At 44.8% G+C, this 13,706-nt stretch overlaps 1 protein-coding gene across 15 annotated transcripts in view; it reads left to right on the top strand.

Moving 5' to 3' along the window:
• The first annotated feature begins 3,330 nt into the window (after positions 1-3,330).
• The window catches only part of PAM (peptidylglycine alpha-amidating monooxygenase), a 274,509-nt gene continuing 264,133 nt past the window's right edge, over positions 3,331-13,706 (top strand). For 9 of the 15 annotated variants that reach the window (XM_037011915.2, XM_037011914.2, XM_037011913.2 and 6 more), the window contains exon 1: positions 3,726-3,881. The gene's annotated coding sequence lies outside the window, so the exon portion shown is untranslated. Of the gene's footprint in view, positions 3,503-3,725; positions 3,882-13,706 lie in introns of those variants that run through there. The other 6 variants (XM_037011912.2, XM_037011911.2, XM_037011909.2 and 3 more) reach the window with 3 other exon arrangements.

Below are 13,706 nucleotides of genomic sequence, written 5' to 3'. Positions count from 1 at the left end.
TATTTTATTTATGTGTGCATCATGTAGTGAAGGAAGGGAGAATAAGTATTTGCCTGAAAAAGAGAGAAAGAGGTTTTACATTTGCATTACATCAATGTTTGACTTGGCCTAACTACCTTATTGCACTTTTCAAATCTTAAGATCTGTTTGATGCATACATTTAACAAGTCTAGCCTTATTTAAATCAGAATTTATGTCCTTTGACTACCATTTCTAGCGTTGTTCATCTGCACACCCCTGGAGCTGATCAGTGTGTGGTGATCCTTTTGTTTTCAAAGGAAACTTCATGTTCACTTTCTCTCTGCAGGGGTTAGCAGAGAAAGACAAGAAAATAGTCCCATAGTGTTTCTGCCAGTCAATGGGGAAAATTTTTCCTCCTGTGTGTATCATGATAGGTAATTGAATTAGTACTCCAGTAGGAAAGGGTTTGCTATTTCATACTCCTATAGTTTTTTCTTAACACCATGAAATTAAAGACATGCCAGCATGGAGCTGCATATTCCTGATCACTTTCAAATAAGCAATGTAGTATATTATTTCTTATATGTGTTTTTATGGCACATGCTGTGCAAGATAATTGACTCTATGACAGATGTCTATATTTCAGACTAAAATTTATTTGTGAAAGAACAAACACATTATTTTAACATGGGGCTATTCATTATGTGGCCCACAAGGTACTTTTTGATGACTTGTAAATTGAAATTAATACCTTCTCTTGTCGTTCTGAATGTGCATAAGCAAATGTGACTGTTTGATATAAACAATTTGAAGCTTATTCTACTATTTGACTGTAACCTTCTGTTCTCAATCAAGGTCGAGTGTTCATAGATCTTATTTGAAATGCTGTGAAATGAGGAAGACTGCACTTCTATTTCTTTTCAGAGAAGTCTGCAGACCTGCACATGCCCCAAGTTGTCTGGATAAGGTCAGTCCATCCAACCCATCTTTACAATTAAATGACTACCGGAAGTTCTAAAAAGACATATAGGAGAGATGCATCACTTCTCTACTCCATCATTTCTGCTCAGAATGTCACTCTTTTCCAAGACTAACACCAGTGGGACAGCATCTGAAGTCCCTGACATTTTTGTGTGAGGTGGATTGTCTTGAAGAACTGGCAGTATTCAGTAGACAAGGCTGCTGTGAAGGCAAATTGAAAAAAGGGGAGGTTTACAGAGGAACTTCTATCGCCATTTACTTTGTAACACTGCCTGAGACCAATTCTGCTGCCTGTAAATTAGCTCTCCCATTCTTTTTTGATATAAGAACTTTTCCCAGGAAAAAAACTGGACCCTTCACCCCCATCAGCTGACTGGATGCTTTTTGTGATAAGATTGTACTTAATATAAAATTAAAATAATTAATTGATACAGAGGGATTACCATATTCAGAAAGGATTTAAGTTTAATAAGATTCCATTTCAGAGATGACTTTCCTTTTAATGAGAAGGGAAGGAGAAACTTTATTTAGGTTGGGTCTCTTCTAGCCTCTTGAACTGTCAGTGGCTTAGCCTTTTTGCACACTAGAGGAAACAAGAGCAGAAAAGGAGCTTTTACTACTAAATTGGAGGTAGTCTTAACAAAAGTAAAACGGGGACACTCAGGACTGGTTTGTAATGACACTTGCAAAGTGCAGAGTCAGCCTCAGGTGAGGTGGCGCCCCGAGGCCAAGAGAAAGGAGTCTTCTCACCCACGAAGCGGGGGTGGTTGGCTCCCTCCATGGGACTAGCTGAATCTATGTGCTCAGTGGCTGGACAGCACACAGACTGGAATGCCCGGAGGCTCTGACGTCTGACTTCTGGGCGTGGCGGTGGCTTCCTCAGGCATACTGCCTCTTTATCCACACAGCTGAAGCCGTGGCTGTGCCCACCAGGACCCTGAGGGTGTGAGAGAGAATTGCCATCAGGTAACACTGGAAGTGTTGTCTCAGACATTCTCTCACATTGGAGGTAAAAATGTAGTCGTCACCACTGAGGAAGAAAATTATCTTCACATGAGAATGCATTGAACTGAGCTTAAATAACCACCACCACAGCCATAAGACACTGTTTTCTCGTCCTCTTGCAGAAAGTGACTTCTTATTTAAGGGAGGGTCCCCAGTGCTTGCTTTTCTTAAAGACTCAGGCCAGGAGGGAGGGATAAGTGACTCAGGTGATACTTAAAGCAGAGCAGTCCAGCAAGCTGCAAACTACCCCGCTCTGTTTCCTTGCATCGCGTCAGTGATCATCACTTTTCAGGATGAATTTCTCATCACTGGCCAAAAGTTTGGGGTCATCAGCCTTTCTTGGAATTTAGCTTGGGAAGTGGGGCGGGTGAAGGCATTCCCTAGGTCCTGAAGTTGATCCTTTACTCCGAACCGCTCGCTGGGAATTTTGTTAGAAGTCCAGATTTTCCAATCCATCCACTGCAAGCAGCAGTGGTTTCCCTAAGGAGCAATGGATTTTCTTTCTGGCAGTTGCCCTGTGGCGGGAGGGCTTTGCAGCCTTCGTTACAGCCTCCTTCCTGCGTACTCATTCGGTTTGCACTTTCCGTCCTTGCCTTCAGCCCACTGGCTTTTCCTTTCTTGTCCCCATACCCAGAAGCTCCCCTTGCCTTATCCCTCCCCCCAAACCCAAGGGTCCCAGGAGAACAAGCGGCCCGGGAAGACCAGACCACTGGAATTTGTGCCGGGGCATGGGGCGACAAAGGCTGGCGAAAGAGACTTCGGGAGAAGAGAAGCGGCGCGCTGGGGAGGGAAAAGGTGCGAAGAACACATCCAAGAGGTTACCTGCAGTAGGGTATAGACAGTGGCAAACGCCGGCCCTGGATTTAAACGCGTATCATTTGTGTATGGGGTCAGTGAGACACAGTATCTAGCTATTGGGTGTAATACCTTCGGGCAGGAACTTCCCGAATCCTCGGCTCCCTGTTTTCTCCAGCTTTTTGGGAGGCGGGGAACCAGTTGGCTCCTGGGTTCCCTGCCTGCAGTTTAGGGAAGAAGTGGTCGCAGTGTGAGCGTTGAGCTTAGTAAGATTTAAAAAAAAAGGGGGGGGGGATGTACAGAGATGGAAAACCAGGCTAGCAAAGGGGACCCCCCCCCCCCCAGGCCTGAGGTTCGGGCGAGGAAACTGCCAAGAACTGAGCGAGGTGGCCTGAATTCAGGAACCGGGCCAGGGTCTGTTTGTGAATGGAAACGGCACGTTTACCACAAGTTCAGCCCCCGTGCCCCGTCCGCCAGTTCCGCGCACTCCTGGCCCAGAGTCCCCAGCCCGGGGGGGCGGGGTGGGGGGAGGGCCCCTTGGTCCTCTCGGGAAACGTCTTCCCAGCCCAAGCCGGGCGTGGGGAGAGTCGGACATTTTCCTCGGCCTCTCTGCGGGCAGCCGGTGTGGCCACCTCGAAGGGCTGCTTTTAGGGACACTGGGCTCGGGTGGAGCAAAAGGAGACTTGCAGGCCCGGCTGCCACCGCCTTCCTTGGGGCTCACGGGCAAGAGTTCCAGCTCCTGGCCACCTCCTGCCCACACGTGAGTCTAAATGCCCAAGATAAGCGACCCCTGCAGGGAAGCCCCGGGAAGCTGCGCACGACCGGGAGGTGACCGCAGGGACCTCGTCCCCGGCCCCGCGACCGAGGGGTAGGGGCGGAGCGGAGGTGGCGGGCGCGGGGCGGGCTCGGGGGCGGCCGGGAGCCGCCCCGGGGGAGGGACCGCGAGCTCTCCCCGGAGTCCCGGCGAGCGGCGGCCGCGCCCGGGCCCCGCGCGCGCCCGGAGGAGGCAGCCCCGCCGCGGCCGCCGCGTGCCCAGCCAGTCCCCGCCCCGGGAGCCGGAGCTTCCCGCCTGACTCCGCCCGCCGCCCCGGCGCCCGCGGCTCCGGCTTCCGTCCCGGACCGTGCCTGTGGCCGCGCAGGTTGGTGCGGCCGCCGCCGCGGGGCGGGCAGGGCTCGGGGGCGGGCGGGAGCGCGGAGGGCGGCTCGGGAAGTTGGGCAGACCCTGGGCCGGGACGGGGAGGTGCTGCCTCGGCTCCCTCCGCTTCCCGGCGCCCGGGGCGGTGTTGGCTGCCTCCCGGGAGGCTCGGGCGGCGGGGAGTGCGGCCCCGCTGGAGAGGGTCTCGGGGCCTGAGCCTCCCGCGCACCCCCAAACGGCTCCCCGACCTCCGCTCGCCGCCACCAGCACCCCTGCGGTTCCCGAGGGTCCGCCTCCCCTCCTGTCTTTCCACCTTCGCACTTGCCGGCGCGCTCTCTCCCTGTGGGTACATCTGTTCCTTCGCTCTTTCTGCCCCCAACTCGGAGAACTCCGCGCGCGGGTGAGGACGCCTCCCCGACTCCGTGGGGCAGCGGGGCCGCCGGGGGCTGGCGCGGAGTCGCGCCCCGGGGTGCGTGAGCCCGGCGAGTCCAGGAGGCCGTGGAAATCCCCTCTCCTCCCGCGTCCTCGCCCGGGGCCGCCCGCCTCCCTGCCGTCCTGCCCGCCGTGGAGGAAGCACACGCCGGCGAAGGACGATCGCAGAGGCGGGATGGAAAGTATCCTCCACTTGGAGTTAATCCGGGGTTTACGCCTGGTTTCAGGCACCTTCCCGTCCGTGGCCTTGGGAACCGACCCTTTGGACACTGTTCTAGTATGCAGACGCCCGTGCCCGCCGCGGACGAGACCGTGGGGTGACTTTAGGGGTGTTACCTGATTTTGAGCCGCGGTCTCTGGTCTCCTGAAGCTGCCTGATGGCAGGTCCTGTGTTCTTAGTCGTTTGAGTTCAGGTCCTCCGGGTGAGATGTGGTTATGTCTCGCCAGGTGATTTGGTCAGTAGCTTTGTTGGGATAAAATACTTGTGTTTCTGGACCGGGTCATTAGTGTTCTGAGTTGAGATCGTCTCTTCCCCACCGATCCTTCTGTATAAAGCTATGTACCTTACGTATTTCTATGGTCATAGGAATTCAAATAGCAGAAGATCGTTATTGGTCCCAGTCTTTGGAAATAACTGTTTGATTCAGGTGTTTGCCAATCTTTATAATCTCTTTACCATCTTAGGTGCAAATATAAATTTGCTTCTAATTTTAACAATTCAGGAAGTAGACCCTTCATTTTAAGAAACTAACGTAAGATATTTAGCTCAAACAAAAGTCATGTGCCATAGTGTCTGTAAATTTTCAGTTTAAAATTTCAGTTTAAGATCATAGGCACAAGAGGCATTGTTAGCACCACTCTACTTTATGAAGAAAGCAAGTAAATGGCTTAAGAAAGTCAGCTTTGGACTTGATGTTAAATAACTAAGTACTGTAATTCATGAATTCCCTACTTATCAGACTTAAATGAGCTCCTGTATTGTGCCACTCCTTGTGCTTTGTGCTTTTAAAGATAGAAAGATATAGAATATGTTCCTTGTTCTAAAGGTTTTTCCTATCTAAATTAGAGACTAATGTTTTTATTTCATATTTGTATATGGACATCAAATATACTTCAGTGACTCATGGCAAGTAGAATGATGTGAAGAATACATGACCAAAGGTTCTTTAAAATCAGTATTTGGGAAATCTACTCAATAGGTTGTAAAAAATAACAAATTTATCTGAGCCAGTGTTTTCTGAAGTAAAATTTCAAATGCTTCTACTTCATCAAATGGGAATCATACTTGGAAATAAAACGAATTCTGTGTTTTTAGAATGAAAACTCAGAAAGCAATCCCTACATGTGTGGTGATTCAGTGTTTAAAGCTGTAGAAATTTCAATTCTAACTTGAGTCAGTAAGTCAATTTATGGTGCCATATGTAATTTTTTTTCAACTCCTTGAGAAAGGAAATTATAATGCCTAGAATAAAAATTACAGAGATTGAAAGTAATACTTTTATCAAGTTGAAACTTGAACACTTAGAGGCTTGGTAGGCCCTGGGTTAGTTCTAGAAATTTGACTTAAAAAGTTACCAGATTCTTAAGAGTTTTTTCTTCTCTTTAAGTCTTTTAAAAAATTTTGGCTTGGTGCAAAAAGGCAAGAATCTCACCTGGAAAAGATTGACTAGTTAGACTAGGTTGTATTTGGTGTGACTCAGTGACATCTCTGATCCTTTACCTGCTCCTTGAAATAATTCATCCATCTTCTGGATAAATGTATTATTTCTTAGGCTCCACATACCAGTACTGGGCTGTGAGAGCTATGAGTCAACTCAACCAGTGGGGCAAGCCATGCTGAGGGACAGCCTGGGAAGTGAACTTTACACTTGGCCTTATTGTTAAGTACCTTTGTTATCCTATAGGTGAAATGAGATTAAAGACCCTGCCACTACCCAGAAAACTGTAGTTTGGTATTAATAGCCATGAATATTGAGCCAAAAAGTTTCTTGTCTAAGAACTTTCTTCACCCTTTTAATTCCTTTAACCAGTAAAGGCTAACTGTTATAACCACATAAAAACAGCTTAAAGAAGGGCTCTGAATAAAGTTATTGGTGATGTCATGTGCTCTCAAGTCTCTTAGGAGAAGTTTTGGTTATCTTTACCTCCTATAATTTACTGTACTGATGTAGAGAATAAGACCTTCATCTTATACAAGGTTGAACAGCAAGTTAGTGATGGAAGTGGAACTATAATTCTGATTGCGTGATAAATAGTTCTATGGTTTCTCCTTATCCAGTGTGGTCTCTTATTATCCAGAGTTCATTAAAAATTTTACATTTGTGAATTGTGCATGGTTAAAAATTCTGGCTTTGGGTTTCAATGGCTGATGGGCATGGGTTTGAATCCTGCCAGGCATTTACTAGTTTTGTCATTCTGGATAAGTTACCTAACCTCCCAAGTCCCCAGTTTTCTCATCTCCAAATGGGAATAATTGAAATACTTAGCTCAAAAAACTGTTGTAAGGTTTAAATGAGCTAATCTATGTGAAATGCTTAGCACCTTGCCTGTTATTTAGGGCATATCTACTATGCTGCTCAAGTAGTTATTTCTGTTTCTTGGGGGTGGGGAAGATAATATTTCAGAGGTCCAAATTTAAAAAATAAATGCATAAAAGCACAGGTAACCCCCCCCCCCAAATGTTTGAATTAACCATACTTCATCTTTCATTTCATTTATTTATTCAACAAGTGTTTTTTGAGCTCCCACCATGTGTTGGGCCTTTTCCTAGGCACTGGCATATGATGGTGTATTAGATAGTCACAGTCACTCTTTTGTGCCCTGAAAGTCTGGGGAGGAGTGTGCACTGTAAGCAGAAAATTACATTCTCATGTGATTCATGCCGTGACAGGGGTAATGAAGAGAACCACCGGAGAAAGACAGCCCTGGGTGGGTGGGTGTTGTATAGTGCCTCACCTCATCTTAACTGGGGTGGTGGTGGTCAGGGAAAACTTCCATGAGTACACTAATACCTGAACAATGAGCGATAGTTTGCAGCTGAAGAAGCTGGAAGATTGAAGAGTGTTCCAGACCGACAGGAACAGAGCATGATGCATTAGAGTGGAAATCAGGTGGATAATGTAAAAGGAGAAATGAATGAGAGCAGGAACGAGAGGTGTGGCAACCTGGAGAACCCTGGCTTTGTCTAAAGGGAACAGTAGATTCTCAGCTCCAGGCAAGTATATTATAAATGTGAAGTCTCAAAATGTGAAATGGCCCAGATGCTTTTTAAATTATTGTGTGAGCCAAACCAGATACATTTATACCAGACCCAGGACCACCACTTTCTGACCTCTGTTATTTAAGGACATGAGAACAAGTTTTAGTATGGCTAAGAGTGTATCTTAGAGAGGCCAGAGAAGTGCCCAAAGGCAGGGGCAGAGCCACATCATGCAGGGCATTGTGGAATTTGCTAAGGAGGGTTGGATTAATCCTGACTAATCGGTGACATCAATGACAGAAACAAGAGTGACATGATTAGACTTGTGTTTACATTCTAGGTACATTCTGGCTATTGGGAGAATGGAGGATGTCTGGGAAGAGGCTGAAGTGGTAATCATTTAAGCAAGAAATAAGTATGGCTAGAAGCTGGGCATTCAAGCAGGATGGAGAAAGATGGGTAGGTTTCACAGGCATGTATCTCCATTGTTGGAAGATAGTTCCCCTTAGTAACGTTGTTCTGCCTGTCTTGTGAGCAGAGGTACACACTGCTTTCATTCTACACTATCTTTTCAAGGGCATCTGCACAGCAGAAAGCCTTGGAAGACAGAAGTATTCTTTTGCTCTGGAGCAAAGGGCAGGTAGGCTTACTGACCAGTGTGAAAGATTTGAGTACGCTAAGCTCAGCGCTCCCCTTCTGTAATGCACATCTTTGAGTGTATCATTATCACCAGCCTTCTTTGCGCCATACTGTGGGCATTGGGATTCAGAGAACTGGCACAACTATGCTAATACTCCTGCTATTGCTCTTACTGTAAGTTAGGTGGTCCTTTGTCTTTGACCTAGGAATCTCAGGTCTTCTCCCTTATCCTTGAAACTGTCACATGCTTATTTGTTAGTTTGCAAGTAGGACAAATCTAAGATCCTTTACAATTCTTTAAAGCCACTAACCACATTGTCTGTTTAAATTTAAGTTTAAATTAATTTAAAACTGTTAATTCCTCACACTAGCCACATTTCAAGTGCTTAATAGCCACATGTGGCTAGTGGATATTATGGTGGGCAAAGCAGATAAAGAACATTTCCATCATTGCAGAAAGTACTATCAATTGCTGGTTGAAAGCTTAAGATTTTTTTCCTGTTCTTGGGTGAGTAGAGGCAGTAGAAATTGTTGATTTTGACAGTATAAGAATAATAACTTGTTTTTGTATTAGGTTCATAAGAGTTCCTTTACACAAAGGAAATTATTTCAACTTGGTTAATCAGTACAGTATTTAGTTCAGAACTGCTGCAGAAAGCAAAAGTAGAAAATTATATTGTCTATTTGGAGACTGGCCACACTGGGGCCACATGGTTTCGTATGTGTGACTGCTTTGAGGATCTGGGCTCAGAGGAGCTTGGGTTCTGAACACTGTCATCAGCTACACCTACTAGCCATGCTTAACACAAAAGGACAAGAGTGGCACCTTCGCGGGGAGGTTCTGGAGCACAGCCAGTCCAGCAACACCCAGGCAGTGCTGGGGCAGTGCAGGTGGGCTATCTACACTTGCAGAGCAGAGAAGATGGACGACAGGAATGAGGTTTCCAAGGGGCTCTTGTTCAGAAGTTTAAAAGGACAGCCTCAAGAAGAGGGAACTGGACTCAAAAAGAAAAATAGTAGTACCTTAAAGCACAACTTCAATGACACAGCAGAGGTGTGGGAAAATGCCAAGAAACAGTAAAAGCAGCAGATCCTGCTTCCCCATCAGAAGGGGGAAGCTCATCTGGAGGAGGTCATGGACCCACAAGTACCGGGAAATGCAAGCACAACGTTCTTCATATCATTCTTTCTGTCATTACAGGCCCAGCCAACAGCAGCTGCAGCCACAAAGGACAATGTTTACCTGCCTTGAGTGTGCTGTTGACTGCTGGCCATATAGTTACAGCATAAGCAAAACAAAGGTCCGTGGTATAGACTTTGAAAAGTAACGGCAGAGGCCCTTACGGAAGAATCATTCTACCACCTGCTATTTCCATGACTAAAAATGCCGTATCAGAAATTTTGGATATTAAGAATTTCATTTACCTATGCCAGAAGAAATTTGCTTTACAATAGTACTTATTTATAGTGCAGCAAAATTTTACTTATATGAAGACTAATTCAGAATTTAAACATCTGAGTTTGAGACTATTTTAAAAATGGAATTTATTACTTTAAAGTGCTTATATACATAACCCAGAACCTGCTAACTATGTTACCTTTCAGGACTCTTGATGAAAAACTTTTATAAGAGACATGTTAATTTGAAGTAGTGTGACGATCGCTTGCATGTAACCAGAAACTCCTATAGCGTTCAAAGCAAACTTCGGTAGGTTATACATATAACTCTTGTTCATGGAGATCCCATCAATAAATCCTTACTTTCACAGATGCTCCTTCCCAAGTTTCAATACCTTCTGGGAGAGCCAAGCTCAGGCCCTGTGTTTCAGCGCTACATTGCTAAGTGCCTTTTTTTTTTTAATTCTGAATTTAAAAATCCCATTTTTGCAGAGGTGGAAAAGGTTAGTTACCCTCCCTACATTCTCCTGTCTCCTGCCTCCCTAAATATGGTAACAGCAGTTGTTGAGCATGCTTTCATTTTTCCTTTCTGTTTTGTTTGCCACAGTTCTTGTCCAGGCTTCAGGCTTGCATTTCCTTGTGCCTCCATTCAGAATTTTCACCAGTTTCATGCTGTCCTGTCTCAGGCAGGGTGTGGTAAATCACCTTTGGAAAACAGGCTCTAGAAAAACTGGAGTATGTGGTTGAAATTGTTGGTGCACTGTCCTTAGAAACAAACCCAGGAGACTTGCTGTTTATGGCATGAGTCAATGTTGGGTTCAAATGAAAGGAAATGATAGTTGATTGCTCTCCATGCCCATCAACGCTACATCTTATTTTAAAAGAAGCCTGAAATTAGGACATAAAAATAAACTAATAAGCTCTCTCTTTCCCTTAGAGAATTTAGAATTATATGTATTCCGGTGTTAGGTGATTAACAGCAACAATGAGGGTCATAAATTAGGCTATGTCCTTTAACCCATGGTTTCCTATAGTGCTTCGAAATTTTCTTTAAGTTGCACATGAGTGACTTTAATCAGGAGCAAAGTGGGTTTGTTCTATTATATGCCATTTCCTGCATGGCCCTTGCCTCACTTAGCTATTACTGTATGCCTAATCAACCACAGTGAAATGTCTTTAAAACATTTTCTAGGGGACTAAGGACTTTTTGGAGAACTTTTATAAAGGAAAATGCCAGAAGAAGGAAAGTTTGAATGGTTTCTTGGCATCGATAAACATTTCCAGAGAGACTGATGAGTCAAGGAGTTCTTAATAGGATATGTAAATGTAACCTTTCACCTAGTTACTGTCATTACCTAAGTCTTAACTGTATAGTTTTAGCAAATTGTTTGAACTGGTGTTTTGTTGAGTTCCCTAAGGAAACAGACTCTCTTGATTCCATTCTTTTCCAGCTTATGGTCTGAGCTGTTTCAAAGTTCGCATTGCCCTAGGCTTCCTCTCGCCTTCTGTTTTAATAGCAGCTTGTCATCGTGTTATAGATTTTCACAGATATCTTTGTCTGCAGCTTCACTTCAGTGTTTGTGGAAAGTGTTTTTATCTCTGTATTTGATACTGACTTCTTGCTCTTTGGTTCCCAATAGGGGGTCTTCTTTCAACAAATATTCAATGCCAGTTATGTACCAAGCAGTATTCTTGACCCTAGAGGTGCCATAATGAGCAGGAAAATCATGCTCTGTGCTGTCATGGAGTTAAGAGTCCGAGATGAAGACAATTACTAATTTAAAAAACTCACACTAACAGTTATCAAAGGGAAAGGGACTGGGGAGGATGGGTGGGAAGGGAGGGATAAGGGCAGGGAAAAAGAAAGAGAGCATTACGTTTAGCATGTATAGTGTGTGGGGGGCACGGGGAGGGCTGCGCAACACAGAGAAGACAAGTAGTGATTTTACAGCATCTTACTACGCAGATGGACAGTGACTGTGAAGGGGTATATGGGGGGGACTTGGTGAAGGGAGGAGCCTAGTAAACATAATGTTCTTCATGTAATTGTAGATTAATGATACCAAAATAAAACCTCACAGCAATTAATAATTACATAATTACAAACAAAGGTAGATGCTGTGAATAGAGCCGTACACTTCTGTGGGCTTGAATAACAGGAACCCAAGGAAATGACACTGGATTGATGAGGCATGAGTGGGAGATTTGAGAAAGAGTGGGGAGAAGAGCATTCCAGACAACAGAGGGAGTTTGTGCAGAGGCCACGTGACAGACATAAGCGAGAATTCAGGAGGAGTGGGCTGAGATTAGGCACCACACCTAGGCTGGAGCCAGTACATGTAGGGTCTTACTGGCTACATTATTAGGGATTTGGTCTTAAGCCTAACAGTCATGGAGGGTGTTTTGAGTAGGGGCTGGTGATTCCATAAGCTTTGAGTTTTGATAGATCATCTGTGGGGAAATGATTTGGAGGGGACCCAGGGTGGCAGTGGGGAGAAGTTGGGTGGCTGCTGAATTATTCCAGATAGAAATGACAGGAGGTAGTAGGCCTGTTGTATATGCTGGGAGGGGCAGTGAGGATGGATTAAGTGTTTTAGGAGATCGCTTCAATTGTTTTTGGGAATTAGATAGGATTTTCTTTTGTTCATCCAACAAATTCTTGGTGAGTCCCTACTTTATGCCAAGCTTTGTACTGGGCTCTGAGAATACAACTATGAACAAAACATACACGATCTCTTTACCCATGGACTTTATGTATTAATGGGAATGATGACTAATCAATAAGTAAAAACACAAATATAATTTCAAGTAGTCTAATTCTTATAAAGAAAAATGAAGCCGTGAAAGGGAATAGAAGATGAGAGGGGGGGATCTTCTTGTATGGAATAGCAAAGTCTTTTCTAAGGAGGTGACATTTGAACAGAGACCCAAATGAAGCAGGGGAGTTAATCATGCAGAAATCCTCTACCAAACAGAGGGAACAAGTACAAGGTCTTGAGGCTGGAGCAAGGACATCCCCCACCCTCACAGAACACTGGGAAGGCCAGTATATCTAGAAATATGGGAGGAAAGGAAGAAAGACAGGTGTCAAGGATGTCTTGCTAACAGCTGAAACTTGATGCATCTAGATAGATTTGTTATATTCTTTTCAGTCTTCAACCAGTTTTTCAAAGCCACACACTGCACTAGCCATAATCTCAGGTTGCACTGCCACTACACAGTTTTTAACACTGCTGCCAGAACACCTTCCTTCATCACATTACACCAGGCTAAAACCCGACAGAAGGGTGTGTCCATCAGGTCAGTGATGACTCGTTGATCAGCCCGATGGAAGGTTAATTGAACCCCCTCATTTTAACCGCATTTCCCATTACAACCCTCCTTGGACTTCTCCAGTTTGTGGAAGACCTTTCTTCAATGTTTGTTTAGGCCTTCCACATAATTATTGTGGAATTACACTTATTCACCCTGGCATCTCTTTTCTTCCTATTAGTCTGTTTCCATCTCTTCCTTCAAAGCCAGGTTCACAAATTCTGAGTTATGTTTCTCCTAGTCTCTTCTGATTTATTTCATCTTACCTAGATCACTAAGCCTCTTGGCCTACTCAGTCTGTGTCATGTTTTCCTTTTTCCCTTGAAGAGGCACTAGTTTAAAGTGCCACCTTTGTCCCAAGTTAAAATATTTATGGTTATATCCTTTCTTCCTACAAATGATTTGGCACCAGTGCTAGCTCTGCCATGTGAATATGGGATGTTGGCCGCAACGTTCAGCTCTCTGAGGCTCAGGATCCTTGTGCATAAGGTGAAGAGAGTAAGCTTCCCTCATTTCATTCAAGTGTGTGGCTGTGAAGAGTAAATGAAATAAAACCCTGAAAACATGTTTTAAACAAATGGAATGCATTATTTGTAATATTTTAGGTGGCCTTATTTCACATCATTATCTAAGTTGCAGATTTTGCTCACCAGTTCCCACAGCATGCAGTCTTGTGTGCTGCAGGAATTCTGTGAGGCTTCTTGAACTTCCAGCCCCACTATGCAAGCTTGGAACAACTCAATCCATGGCATATGTATTAGTTTCCTGGAGCTTCTGTAAGAAAATACCACAAATTGGGTGACTGAAACAATGGGAATTTATTGTTTCATTGTTGTGCAGGTCCCCAGA

This window comes from Manis javanica, chromosome 1, assembly GCF_040802235.1.
Source record: "Manis javanica isolate MJ-LG chromosome 1, MJ_LKY, whole genome shotgun sequence".
Lineage (NCBI taxonomy): Eukaryota > Metazoa > Chordata > Mammalia > Pholidota > Manidae > Manis > Manis javanica.
The sequence above is the reverse complement of the archived record's forward strand: the minus strand, read 5'-3'. Positions and strand labels throughout refer to the sequence as shown.